The following is a 15,934-nucleotide window of genomic DNA, read 5'->3' as shown; positions in this document are numbered from 1 at the left end:
TCTCCTCCTAAAAGCTAAATTTGTTTCCCAATTTACTTTTATAGTGTATTTTTGAAAACCCTTTCAATATTTAAGTAAGCACTTTAGGTAAAACAGTCATCTCTAACTAACATTCATACAAATGTGTTCACAAACAAGGTTTAAAATTAGGCAGTAGTTGGATTTCCACAAGGCTAGGGAAAATTGGTTGAAAAGGAAGGTTTTACTTTTCATTCATCCTGCAGTTTTTCAAAATAGGATTTAATTCAATAACTAAAGGTACATTTTATTTTTAAAAAAGCAAACTCCACTTCAAAACTTTTCATAGTAGTTAGCTACTAATACTGACTGGATTTGCCTACAATTTGGTTTCAGAGAGTTCATGCTACCTGACAATTTTGGATGTCTGAGAATCAAAAGAATTACAGATAACTGAATATCAGGTGACTGAAAAACAGGAATTTAATTAACATCAAAATAAAGAACTCACTAGGGTTACACTTTTTAAGTTTGAGAGTCATTGCCATAGTCATATTGGATTGTTACAAATCTGATAGTCAATATTTGTATACTTCTTTTAAACAAAGCAAGGTTCTGGAGAAAGATGCAGAGGGATCAGGAACAATCTTCACTTGGAGAGGTCAGAATATTAAATAGAAGATAGAATGTCATATTATTAATCAAAGGAAAGGCAGATGGAAATTTTATAGTGTTCTGAATTTTTATTGTATTTCTAGTTTAAACTCTTCTGCAAGAGAGCTTCCATTTCTTCAATGCTTATAACTATAAAATGAAAGATATGGATTGCTTTTAAATTTTATATATACAATCTAAGTAAAACTGAGCCTTTTGTCTTCCACCTTAAGGTCAATCTCATTATAGAATTACATTGAGACTGGGTGCAGTGGCTCACACCTGTAATCCCAGCACTTTGGGAGGCTAAGGTGGGCGGATCACTTGAGATCAGGAGTTTGAGACCAGCCTGGCCAATATAGTGAAACCCCCTCTCTACAAAAAATACAAAACTTAGCCATGCATGGTGGCACATGCCTGTAATGTCAGATACTCAAGAGGCTGAGGCAGGAGAATCATCTGAACCCAGGAGGCAGAGGTTGCAGTGTGCTGAGATCACGTCACTGCACTCCAACCTGGGCGACAGAGTGAAACTCTGTCTCAAAAAATAATAGTAATTGCATTCAAAGGAACACAAATTCAAGAAAAATTATTTAAAAGATAAATTAATGCCCACAATCTCTTAAGAAGGCAACGAGCCACAGTCCACTGTATCAACACTATCAGATATCTTTATTCTTCTTTGCCCAGGTCTTTCCCCAAAGTCTCGCATGTCAAATCATTATCTATATTTTTCTTATTTTAGAACAATGTCAGTTGCTTTTTAAAATAAACTTTTTACTTTGGAACAATTTTAGATTTTGAAAATGTGCAAAGATAATACAGTTTCCCTGACCCCTCATCCAGTCTCTTGGAAGTTAATGTCTTACATTTCCATAGTAAACGTGTGGAAACTAAGAAGTCACCACTGGTACATTTACTATTAACTAAACTCAAGGCTTCATTTGAATTTCACCAGTTTTTATATGAATTTGCTTTTTCTATTCCATGATTGATTCCAGAGTACCACATTGCTTTTAGTCATCATGTCTTCCTCCTCAATCTTTTCCTTAGTTGTTTTTCAGTCTTTCTTTGTTTTCAATGTTTTACCAGTTTTGAGGAATGCAGGTCAGTTATTTTGTAGAATATCCCTCAATGTGGGCTTGTCTTCTCATGTTTAGACTGGGATTAAGGGTTATAAAGAAGAATAACCCATAGGTGAGTTTCCTTCCTGATCACATCATATCAGGTGTGCATATGACTTGACTTGTCACTGGGTGATGTCACATGACTTGTCACTGGGTTATGTTAACCTCAATCATTTGAATAAGGCAATGTTTGCTAGGCTTTACTACTGTAAAGTTACTGTGTTTTCATTTCCTATACTCTAGTCTTTGGGTATAAATCACTAAATTCAGCAAACACTCAAGGTGTTGTGGTGGTGGGAGATACTGAGGAAATAAGCTACACCTTTAAGAGTGGTAGTCTCCATGTGTATATTTGGAATTCTTTTGTAAGAAAGATGTGTCCCTTCCCCCTCATATTTTATTTTATTTAAATATTTGCCTTCATCAGTATGTATTCACATCTGTCTGTTTTATGCTTTAGGTTGTAACCTAATATTGTACTGAATTAAGTAGAACCCCCAACTATTTAGAAATATTATTTCTGTCCACACAGAACCTGTGAATGTGACGTCATTTGGAAATAGGTTCTTTGCAGATTTAATCAAGTTAAGATGAGGTCATACTGGATTACAATGGGCCCTAAATCCAATATTTCTGATGTCCTTTCTTTTAAGGAGAAGAAAAATTAGAAATGGACATTGACACACTCACAGGGGAGAATGCCACAGAGGCTGAGATTGGAATGATTAGTCTACAAGCCAAGGAAGGCTGGCAACCATCAGAAGCTAGAAAGAAGCCACAAAAGCTTCTCCCCAAGAGCCTTGAAAGAGAACGTTACCCAACCAACTCCTTTATTTCAGACTGCTAAACTTCAGAACTGGTAGTGAATAAATTTTTGTTGTTTTAAGTCTCCTGGTTTGTGGCAATTTGTTACAGCAGTGAAAGGTAATACAACAATTTGTTGCTCAAACTTCCAGGTTTGGCCTGTAGATCTTTCAGTTTGGCTCTTGTATCCCTTTGATATGCCACCATTAAGCTCTGGAGTTTTATACTCGGTTTCCTTTTCTCTCTTCTACCAAGCTCCTCTAACTTCTTCACTCCTTGTATGTGTATTCTCTCTCTCTCTCTCTCTCTCTATATATATATATATATATATATCTATATCTTTGTGTGTGTGTGTGTATATGTGTATATATACACACATATATACGTATATATACATATATATGTACATACACATATATACATATATATACATATATTTTTTTCTCTAGATATTATTTTCCTCTTTTTTAGGTGGCTAAATACTTACATTTTCTCCTCCCTACCATTAGTATAGAGAGTACTTTACTGACCAAGCAAGTAAACTTGCCTTTTTTAGGGAGTGAGGGTGGCAGGGATGGGGGTGGCAGTTGAAAGAGCCTATAAGTGGTCTGTCTGCCAGTGTCCTTTCTACATTTGTCACATAATCAATAGGTCCTGTATTTAACTCGCCATCTTGCTGATTATTAAATACTTCATAAATATTTGTTTACTATGTTTTTTAATATTTAATCCCAAATCTTGTCTTCTCACCATTCCAAAAATACCATAAGTAAATAGTAGCAACTAGTGCAAAATTTGGAGGCTTATGTATATTAAGATTATTATATATCCTGAAAACAAACAATAAAAAAATGTAGTGAAATTATCATGGAGGATGCACATAGAGTCAGCAAAAGGAAATCAAGGGAAATGAAATCTTCCCTTTCTTCAGGAATATTATCTCATCCAAGAGTTCCAATAATGAATTTATTGTGAAATTTTATAATCACAATTATCCTGTAGCAAAATAAATAGATGAAATATTTCTTTTTATATTTCTGCCCAATTGAATAGATTTAATTCAGTCTGTAGGAAATTAGCAAATTAAATGAATAATCCGCAAACTAGATGATTACATAAATTAACTAAAAAAATCTCTATCCTGAGATTCTTCTTTATAAATGGAAAAGTAAACACTTCTCCAAATTTCACCTTCCTGATATATGAACTAAATGTTGTTATAGCAGTTTTACTCATGTACATGTTATCATTATTTTATGATTTCTAAGATCTGCATAGCAATGATAACAGGACTAAAAAAGAGAGACAAATTTTACAGGAAACATATTGCAAATTAGGGTAAAAGAAAGATTTCATTTCTCATGATTTTATGCAAGTCTTTTATTGAACAATTATCTCTAATATTTTTGCTCAGATTTGCTCATTATAGAGGCTATTCTAACCCACTCAGAGGTATGTCTCATGTAAAATTGTACTATCCAAAGCTCAGATCGTCCAATTTCTATTTAATTTATTCTGTATGAATGCCTAGACTTGAAAGTAAAGTCAAGTATCTGATAGGTACCCATGAAACTTTATTAAATTCTTCAGAATCTTTAGAGTTTCCTCCAAGTCTAAATTGGCAGTCCACCCTGAATCTAAATGTAATGTGCTTATTTTGAGACTTCAGATATGGTATAATAGCATTGACTCAAATCTGTGCTCATAATATTATTAACGATAAATTAATATCATTATGTTTACATAGATCATTGCATAAAATATGTTTAAAGTATGACATTCATTTAACAAAGAAATACAAGGAATTTTTAAAATATTAGTTTTCTAAATTAGTTTCCTAAAATGTTATATAGAAATAAAATATTGGTCCTTGTGTGTTATATCCACCAAGTCTACTCACTGGCAACCTTGCATATAGAGAAAGAGGAGTGATACATGGTATTTAAATACACTTTACTATCAGAAAAATGAAGAAGCATGAATCAGAGCAATTGTCAAAACAGATACAAGAAAATGCCTTATAATGGTATGTTAATGTCTGAAAAGTTTAGATCATGCTGCAGTAATCCAAGTAAAGACATAATCAATGCACACAAATGATTGTAAAAATAAATACGCATTGCTTAGAAGTCTTAATTCATTCTCCTATAGCTGATTACCTGATATCATATACAACCTGAGTTCCCATGATACCAAATATTCAAATTACCTGAAGGTAAGACTGACTATACTAAAACGATTAATTCTGAATGATGGTTAGAAAATAAGCACCAGGTATAGTATATTTGATATTTATGGTAGATGTTATTGTTCCTAATTATGCACTCTCTCCCCTCTAAGAGTGTAATTCACCCCCACTCTTACCGTGCCTCTCAACAGGTAGATTCTTTTCTGTTCCATTGCCATGCTGAGCCATGTGACTTTCTTTTGCTCTTGGATGTGACATACACTGGACAAAAGCTTTAAATGTGTTTGCGTGGTTTGGATAGGTGCTTCTTTGTTCTGCCAGGGGAAAAGCATATCCCAGATTGGGGCTGCTTTTTCAGGGATGAGAAGATGTGCAGAGTAAAGCAGTGCTAACTTGCAGGCTTATAAGCAAGAAATACATGTTTACTGTTATAAGTCACTAGGATATTGGGGTTACTTGTTAAAGCAATACAATTCGATTTAACACAAATGCAAGAGATAATTTTACACTCACTATTGGTCTTTTAATCATTTAGTATACTCTGTCAGCTTGCTGTTCCTCTGAGTACATTTGAATTGTATAAAAATGTTACTAGCAGACTTAAGAGGGTAATATAGCCAGATTTGCTCCCACAGATTTACCTGTTGGACTCATTGCCGTTGGTCACCTTGACCACTGAATCATTTAAGACTTGACACTGCTTTGAACCATCTTTTCTCAGATGTGGTGACATCTGAGGCTTTTATCCTAAACTATCTGGTTTTTGAACTTCCTATTTGAATCCGTCTTTGTCAACTTTTCTGGAAAGATAACACTGCAGCTGACATTTAAGTGCGTTAACCTCTGCTCCTGGCAGCGATGCAAAACCATAATTTTACCTGGTTCTGTATTTCTCTCTTATTGAGTACAGGAGGATCACTCAGACTGTAGATGAGACTATTTGCCTATCTACCAAATCAAAGTTTGAAGCAGATTGATTCTAAATCAAAGTAAGAAAAACTAATATGCAAAAAGAAGTCAAAGTTTTTAAGGAAGAGAGTGACATAATCACTTTTGCTATTGAAATGGATAACTGTAATAAAAAATGGTACAAGAAGTAGGGTAGAAGAAAATAGTGGCAGAAAAAACAGATAGAAAGCTTTTGTAAATGCTAAAGTTCAGTCAAGTGGGAGGTTCTGACGGCACAGAGTAAGACCACAGGAGTCAAAAGTTAGGGAATTTTTGATGTCATCTCAACAAATGAAACAAGTTCAGTTTAGTGTTAGTAGTATTTTTTAAATCATTTTGGGTGAAAAAGATGTGTTTGGTTGCATAGGAAAGTTATTTATTGGTGATTTCTGAGATTTTGGTGCACTCTTCACCAGAGCAGTGTATACTGTACCCAATGTGTAGCCTTTTATCCCTCACCCACCTCTATCCCTTTCCCTAAGTCCCGAAAGTTCATTATATCATTCTTATACTTTTGTGTCCTCATAGCTTAGCTCCAACTAATAAGTGAGAACATACAATGTTTGGTTTTCTGTTCCTGAGTGACTTCACTTAAATAATGTTTCCAACGCCATCCAGGTTGTAACAAATGCCATCGTTTCATTCCGTTTTCTAGCTAAGTAGTATTCCATGGTCCACATATACCACATTTTCTTTATCCACTTGTTGGTCAATGGGCATTTAAGCTGGTTCCATATTTTTACAATTATGAATTCTGCTGCTATACACACGCATGTGTAAGTGTCTTTTTCATATAATGAATTCTTTTCCTCTGTGTAGATATCCAGTAGTGGGATTGTTGGATTAAATGGTAGTTCTATTTTTATTTCTTTAAGGAATCTTTATACTGTTTTCCATAGTGGTTGTACTAGTTTACATTCCCACCAGCAGTGTAAAAGTGTTCTCTTTTCACCACATCCATGCCAACATCTGTTAATTTTTTATTTTTAAATTATGGCCATTCTTGCAGGAGTAAGATGGTATCTCATTGTGCTTTTGCTATGCATTTCCCTGATAAACAGTGATGTTAAGCATTTCTTCTTTTTTTTTGTCATTTGTATATCTTCTTTTGAGAATTGTCTATTCCTGTCCTTTGCCCATTTTTTGATGGGATTCTTTGGGGTTTTCTTTCTGATTTGAATTCCTTGTAGATTCTGGATGTCAGTTTTGTCAGATTCATAGTTTGCAAATATTTTCTCCCTCTCTGTGGATTGTCTGATTATTCTGCTGATTATTTCTTTTGCTGTGCAGAAACTTTTCCATTTAATTAGATCCCATTTATTTATCTTTGTCATTCTTGCATTTGCTTTTGGGTTATTACTTGTGAAGTCTTTGTCTAAGCCAATGTCTGGAAGAGTTTTTCTAATGTTATTACCTAAAATTTGTATGGTTTCAGGTCTTAGACTTAAGTCTTTGATTCATCTTGAGTTGATTTTTATACAAGGTGAAATATAGAGGTGAGGCTCCAGCTTCATTTTTCTACCTGTGGCTTGCCAATTATCCCAGTATCATTTGTTGAATAGGGTATTTTTTTCTCATTTTATATTTTTGTTTGCTTAAATATTTGGCTATATTTCTGGGTTTTCCATTCTGTTCCATTGGCCTATGTGTTTATTTTTTATATTAGCACCATGCTGTTTTGGTAACTATGAGCCTGTAGTATAGTTTGAAGTTTTGAAATGTGATGCCTCCAGATTTCTTCTTTATGCTGAGTCTTGCTTTTGCTATGTGGGCTCTTTTTGGGTCTATGTGGGCTCTTTTTTGGGTTTACGTGAATTTTAGGATTGTTTTTCCTAGTTCTGTGAAGAATGATGATGGTATTTTTATTGGAATTGCATTGAATTTGTAGATTGTTTTTGGCAGTATGGTCACTTTCACAATATTGATTATACCCCTTTGTGAACATGGGATGGTGTTTTCATTTGTTTGTGTCATCTGTGATTTTTTTCAGCAGTGTTTTATAGTTTTCCTTGTAGAGATCATTCATCTCCTTGGTTAAGTATACTGCTAACCATTTCATTTTGTTTTTTTGCAGCTATTGTTGATTCTCAGTTTGGTTATTGTTGGTGTATAGCAGTGCTACTGATTTGTGTACATTGATTTTGTATCCTGAAACTTTACTGAATTAATTTATCAAATCTAGGAGCTTTTTATATGAGTCTTTATGGTTTTCTAAGTATAAAGTTGTATCATCGGCAATTCCTGATGAACATGGATGCAAAAATTCTCAACTAAATACTAGCTAACTGAATCCAACAGCGTATCAAAAAGATAGTACACCATGATCAAGGGGGTTTCATCCCAGGGATGCAGGGATGGTTTAATAGATACAAGTCAATAAGTGTGATACGTCACATAAACAGGATTAAAAACAAAAGTCATACGCTTATCTCAATAGATGCAGGAAAAGCATTTGACAAAATTCAGCATCGCTTTATGATTAAAACCCTCAGCAAGGTCGGCATAGTAGGGACATACCTCATGGTAATAAAAGCTGTCTATGACAGACACAAAGCCAACATTATATTGAATGGGGAAATGTTGATGCATTCCCACTGAGATCTGGAACAAGACAAGGATACCTACTTTCACATACTATTCAGCATACCACTGGGAGTCCTAGCCAGAGCAATCAGATGAGAGAAAAAAATAAGGGCATCCGTATCAGTAAAGAAGTAGTATTTTTGCTAATTAAATGTGTTGCACATTTGACAATGAAACAAATGACAAAGTAATTTGAGAGATACTCTGTAGATTAGATTATTATATTCATCAATCATTTAATAGTATGTGTGAAGTAAACACAGTGAGAGAAGAGAATTCTAATCATTGAGAAAAAGTACAAAACACAAAAGAGAAGGCAGCCGAAAAGTTACTCGAACTAGTAAACAACACACATGATGTGATACTCAAGGAGATACTATTGTTTTAAAAATTAGAAATTAGCCAGGCATGGTGGTTCACACCTGTAATCCCTGGGAAGCGGAGGTGGGTGAATCACAAGGTCAAGAGATCAAGACCATCCTGGCCAACATGGTGAAACCCCGTCTCTACTAAAAATACAAAAATCAGCTGGGAGTGGTGGCATGCACCTATAGTCCCAGTGGCTTGGGAGGCTGAGGCAGGAGAATTGCTTGAACCCGGGAGGTGGAGGTTACAGTGAGCAGAGACTGCACCACTGCACTTCAGCCTGGGCAAAAGAGCGAGACTCCATTTCAAAAAAAAAAAAAGGAATCACCACTTTGGGAGGCTTAGGCAGGTAGATATAGGTCACTTGAGGCCAAGAGTTCAAGACCAGCCTGGCCAACATGGCGAAACTCCATCTCTACTAAAAATGCAAAAATTATCCAGGCATACTAGCGCATATCTGTAATCCCAGCTACTCAGGAGGTTGAGGCATGAGGATCACTTGAACCCAGCAGGTGGAGGTTGCAGTGAGGTGAGATCCCACCACTGCACTCCAACCTATGGAAAAAAAAAAAAAAAAAGGAATCACATATAATGTGTTCTTCACTCATAAAGAAATTTACCTAATTTGACTTCTTCTTTATTGGCACTGAAAAATAAGTTCATTCCCATAAAATTCAATGTGGCACTTTAACTAAATAAAATTGTTATTACCAACATTTTATGACTGAGAGGTCAAACATTAATAAGTTAGTCCAGTAACTCAGCCAGCAGAGGTTAGTAGCATTTGGAAAAGAATGCTCTAATTTCTCTTTAGAGACCTTCAGTTCTGGAAGAGATTGGTGTTGAAATCCTTTAGGTTAGGGCCAAATCCTTTGGGTTCAGCATTTATGATAAGAACACTAGTAAAGAGTGCAATCTTAAGGATGAGAAAATAGCAAGTCAGAATGTGGAGGTTCTCAGACTAATAATCACAGTCAGCAAAGGTTAACTTCCTGATTCTCTGCTTGAGGGAGATGATGACTCATTAATTACACAAAGCAACTCCGAATACAGCTTTCACACATTTCTTTTTTCTAACCCAATTTTACTTTAGGTGAGGAGTGAACACAAAATGTAGAGTTAAAACTCCTTTCTTACAAAAAAGGAAGAAAGGAAAAGAAAGATAAAAAACCTTCTACTTATACAATTATATGGTAAATACACTAGTCTCAGCATTAATCATCTTACACTGAAGATGGCCTTTTGATCACTTCATTACTTGTAATTTTCTTTTTCTCAACATCAAAATGAAAATCTGAAGTTTAACTGGGTGGGAAATGACAGAACTATATTCTGTACAAAATAAGGATGATATTCAAAATTATATTCTAGGCACTGTTTCCAATTAACTATTTGTTGATAATTCTGATGCATGCCCTGAACAAAAGAGGTAAAATTTATCACAGAAAGAACTAACTTGATGTTATAAAACCCCTGCTGTTCTTTAGGACTTCTCAAAGCAGCAGCCTGCTTTGGTTCAGGACAAAGTCATTTTCTTGTATGATTGACTAAAAAGGGGTCATGTTACCAAACTAAGGTGGAGAATACAAAAGGTAAGATTGTACTACTAGGCATTCTGCATACTTATGTTAAAGTAAAGTAATTATAATGGATGCGTATTAAGAAATGAATGCATTTTTATAAATATAATGGTCTTTTTAGAAGATACAAATATAACTAAATTTATCTTTTCTTGTTTCTCTGTAATATATCCATGAAAAGATACCCTAAAAAGAAAAATAATTCTCAACTATTGCTTAAAACAATGACAGAACCAAATAAATTCTCAATTCTTACAAGAATTTCTACAATCTGTCACCTAATGAGTTAAAACCTAGGAATGGTGTCTTCTGTCAAGCGGCCCTAGGCAGTCTTTCTGGAGAGGCATGCTGCCAGAAGTTGTTCTAATAAGGGGAGGAATGAAAGGTACTACTGCAGCTACAACTTGAATTCAGAGAAATTGACTCAGTAAAATCAATTTAATATGTTCAGTATACGAAATATTATGTTGAGGATAGCTTCAACATTGCAGCCCCTAATATGTCTAATAATTTCAGGGCTAGAAAAAGAAAACAGATGCAAAAATCAGCCTGAACCCTAAACCCAATTTAAAGGATTTAAAAAGAAGGCAGGAGTGAAATGCTCATATCCAGCTGACATACTCCTTGTTTTCAAATACAGAAGATCTACTCTGCTATTAAATAGAGCATTCTTTACTATGCAGATTATGAGAAGAGGAATGAAAGTATCTCTCCAAGATAGCGTGCTCCCTAATTCCATCTCCATGCGATACTTCATGTTGAAAATCTTGCTATTGGTATAAAGCTCTCACATAAGAATGAAAGTTTCAGCATCACAGAAATACAACAGACAGTTTCCTTTGTCACATCACTAAGCCATTCCTTGAGTTTGTAGCTGAATCTTGAAAATTTTCCTCTCACAGTGAATGGGACCGGTGGAATTTTCTCCAACACCAAACTGAGCCATAAACTGAGCACTTGTCACAAAATCTCAAATCTGTCTACCACTAGACTAGATCTCTAGAGATTAGCCAAAGAATCACAAGAAGAGAGGAAAAACAATAATAATAACTTGACTTAGTAAAATTTTAAAGAACCAGAAAAAAATGGGAGAAAAAATATGCCTGTGCTATTCCTGATACAGAACAACCACAGAAAAGTAGATTTTGAAAACAACTGCTATTCTTTTGTATAGAAGAAAAGAAAGCATAGTAGCTACAAAACAAAAACTGAACTAATTAAATCTTGTTAAAAAACAGTCTAAGTCATCAATGAAAATAACTAAGTAGTGAAAATCAATGACTCCAACAATAGCTCAATGAAACAGCAAATAAAATTAAGAAATATGCAAAATGGAGAGGAGATCATTAATTTTCTAAGTTTTAAAAAAAGAGGGAGAAATGGTAGACATGGAAGAATATCAACATTTTTTAAATGCCTAATGAAGTTACATAACTGGGCAATGATTACCAGTGCTAATTAACACCACACATTGAGATACCCAGAAATTGTATGCCTCATGAAGGAAGTGCACAATACCAGCTATGGAGAATTCTTGTCGAAAACAAACTTCAATCTGATTGAACCTATTAGTCTGTTCTCATGCTGCTAATAAAGGCATACCTGAGACTGGGTAATTTATAAACAAAAGGGGTTTAACTGACTCACAGTTGAGCATGACTGGAGAGGCCTTAGGAAACTTACAATCGTGGTGGAAGCGGAAGCAAACATGTCCTTCACATGACAACAGGAAGGAGAAGTGAAGGGTAACTGTCCTTTAGAAAACCATCAGCTCTTGTGAAATCTATTCGCTATCACAAGAAGACCATGGGAAAAAAAACCACGCCTATGAATCAATTACCTCCCACTGGGTCCCTTCTACAACACTTGGGGATTATAGGAACTACATTTCAAGATGAGATTTGGGTGGGAACACAGTCAAACCCTGTTATTGATCCCCTGGCTCCTCCCATATCTCATGTCCTCACATTTCAAAACCAATTATGCCTTCTCAGCAATCTCTCAAAGTCTTAACTCATTTCAACATTTACTCAAAAGTCCACAGTCCAAAGTCTTATCTGGTACAAAGCAAGTCCCTTCCACTTATGAACCTGTAAGATAAAAATTTTTTAAAAAACTTAGATACTTCCTAGATACAATGGGGACCAGGCATTGGGTAAGTACACCAGTTCCAAATGGGAAAAATTGGTCAAAACAAAGGGGCTACAGGTCCCATGCAGTCTAAAATCCAATAGGGCAGTCATTAAACTTTAAAGTTCCGAAATGAAATCCTTTGACTCCATGTCTCACATCCAAATCTAGTTGATGCAAGAGGTGAGTTCCCAGGGCCTTGGACAGCTCCACCCTGTGGCTTTAAAGGGTATAGTACCCTGTCCTGGCTGCTGGTGTTGAGTGCCTGCAGCTTTTCCAGGTACACGGGTACAAGCTGTTGGTGGAGCTACCATTCTGGGGTCCGGAGGACAGTGGTCCTCTTCTCACAGCTCTACTAGGCAGGGCCCCAGTGAGGACTCTGTGTGGGGACTCCAACCTCACATTTCTCTGCTACACTACCCTATCAGAGGTTCTCTTCTAGGGCTCTGACCCTGTAGCATACCTCTGTCTGGACAACCAGGTGTTTCCATGCATCCTCTGAAATCTAGGCAAAGGTTCCCAAACCTTAATTCTTGTCTTCCAATGCACCTGCAGTACCAACACCATGTGGAAGCTGCCAAGGCTTGGGGCTTTCACCCTCTGAAGCAACAGCCTGAGCTGTACATTGGCCCCTTTTAGGCATGGCTCGGGTGGCTGGGATACAGGTCACCAAGTCCCAAGGCTGCACACAGCAGGGAAGCCCTTGACCTGGCCCAGTAGACCATTTTTTCCTCCTAGGGCTCTGGGCCTGTGATGGCAGGGGCTGCTGTGAAGATCTCTGGCCCTAAATTCCCTCCCACCCACTACCCCCAGAAAATGTTTTTTTCTTTTCTACTGCATTAAGAAGTTGCAAATTTTTCAAACTTTTATGCTCTGTTTCCTCTTGAATGCTTTGCCACTTAGAAATTTCTTCCCTGAGATACCCTAAATCATCTCTCTCAAATTCAAAGTGCTACAGATCTCTAGGGCAAGGAAAAAAGGTTCCAGTCTCTTTGCATAGCAAAAGTGACCTTTACTCCAGTTTTCAGCAAGTTCCTCATCACTATCTGAGACCACCTCAGCCTGGACTTTACTATCCATATCACTATCAGCATTTTGGTCAAAGCCATTCAACAAATCTCTAGGAAGTTCCAAACCTTCCTACATTTTCCTGTCTTCTTCTGAGTCCTCCAAACCATTCCAAACTCTGCCTGTTACCCACTTCCTAAGTAACTTCGACATTATTGGCTATCTTTACAGTAGCACTCCACTACACCATACCAATGTACTGTATTAGTCTTCTCACATTGCTGATAAAGAAGACTGAGTAATTTATAAAGTAAAGAGGTTTGATTCACAGTTCAGTATGGCTGAGGAGGTCTTTGGAAACTTACAATCATGGTGGAAGGGGAAGAAAACACGTCCTTTTTCATATGATGGCAGGAAGAAGTGTAGGAGAATTTCGCCATTTATAAAACCATGAGATCTTGTGACACTTATTCACTATCCTGAGAACACTTGGGGAAAACCTGCCCCCATGATTCAGTTGCCTCCCACTGGGTCCTTCCCACTGGATCCCTACCATGACACATGGGTGTTCAAGATGAGATTTGGGTGGGGACACAGCCAAACCATATCAGGCTTGTGTTATCTAATTTCTAGTGTGCTGGGTACAGAGGAACATATGCCATAAGAATGCAGTAAGAAAAACCTGATTGTGAGAAGTTCTGCAAGAGAAGTAATTCAGTTTCTTCAACAGGTCAATTGGTGGGGAAAAAAGAAGAGTAGAGAGTAGATTTTAAAAGACTTGAGAGACATAGCAACTAAATTTATATCTGAACCAAACCTAAAGTTATGATAAAATCAATGCCAGAATATGATGAGGAGCCAGTCTCAGAATGCTTAAAGCAAAACAGTAATACACAAATGTCATGCAAAGTCAAATTGTCATTCATATATACGGAGGGAGGGTAAGGAAGAGCTTATTTTCTGTTCTACAGGGCTGAGTTCTATTTGCCTAACACTCCATTCCCCAGCTCACATCCAAGCAGAAGCAGCTGAAGCAAATATTTCCTGGGAACAGAAAGAGGATCATGGAGGGTGAGCTGGAAGAGTCTTTATGGCAATGATTAAGAACAATACCCCTGCTTTTAAACTGAAAAAAACAAATGAGTTTCATGTACCCTAGTGAGATTCTAATTAAAATTATAAGCTTTATCCCTGTACAGACAGTGCTAGATCAGCTAACTCAAAATCCATATTGCATTCAGCACCAGGAATGAGAAAATAAGGGGAGTAATCTCAAATTAATATCGTTGAGTAATCTCAAATTAATAATCTCAAATTAATATCAATGTGTAATTGTGTAATATCTTCTATTACACAATTACACATTGGTTCCAGATTGGTTAATTATGTATGAAGAGGAAAACTTCCTTCATAGGTATATTTCTTAGACCCAAACAATTCTGTAACAAGAGGCAGTGAAAACAGTCATAGTGCCAGAAACCTGGAAATGCTTGATCATGAAGAGTGTGTGGGGTTTGTAACTCAAAAGTCACTCAATTCAATTCTACAATGCAGAAACACAAAACCAAGGAGAAAATGGGAATTCAGGTGTTTGGAATAGACTATGAAGAAAAGGAGAACTTTATAAAAGACTTCACAATGGAGATGCCATAAAGGCAAATTTAGAAATGTATGGAAGAATCTAATGATGGCTCAAATTGAATTTTTTGCAAGATGAGACATTTTGAATAAATGGATTATAGTCTCTGCCACATGCTGAATGCATAGGGCCACTCAGTCCTTCTGACTGAGTGTGCTTACTTTAATTTCTTTGAACTTAAACTCATAAGGGCAATATAACATAATTCACTCTTTCATTCTTGTTCCAGAGCCACTGGGTGGGTAAGTATGCCTAATTCTGAAATTCAACATTTAGGAAGCACACTATAACACATATAAGATATAAGCCAATTCTTCCATAAAGGTTTTCTATCGAAATGGTATTTTGGTTGCCTTCTCTGTCTTTTTCCACATGTTATTTCTCAACTGGTGAAGAGAGATACTAATTATTGGTCTCCTCATACCCTAACCTATATGAACACAAAAGAAAGATTTTTTTCATTTGAGTTTACTTTCTGAAAATTTACACACCAAGATAAACTCTTCCTACAGGATCATTAATAGCATTGTCCAGAAATCATTCAACAAAAGTAACTCTTAAAATGGAATGCTTCTGTAGAAAGAAAACTGGAATTCCCAGTGAAACCAATGACAAAATCAAAGATAAGAAAAAAAAAAAATTAGAGATCCTTAGTTTTGTAAAGCCTCATTTATTAAACAAATACTTATCTATTAGATGATCTGCTAGGCAGAGCAAATACAATATTGAACAGAAATATGTGTACCTGCTTCCACAGAGTTTGAATCATGTCTAAACAGAAGTAACAAAACTAAACTAAACAAAAACCACCGAGAGAGAAAGATGCTATGTTATCCTATATGCCTAAATTGAGAAAGAGAATCACTATCAAACTAGCTGGGCCAAAAAGGGTAATGTGTTGAAGAAACAAGAAGGGAATTTGTTCTTTATCTTTCTTAGGCTATATGGC

This window comes from Theropithecus gelada, chromosome 6 (assembly GCF_003255815.1).
Source record: "Theropithecus gelada isolate Dixy chromosome 6, Tgel_1.0, whole genome shotgun sequence".
In the NCBI taxonomy this organism is placed as follows: Eukaryota; Metazoa; Chordata; class Mammalia; order Primates; family Cercopithecidae; genus Theropithecus; species Theropithecus gelada.
Note: the sequence above shows the minus strand (reverse complement) of the source record.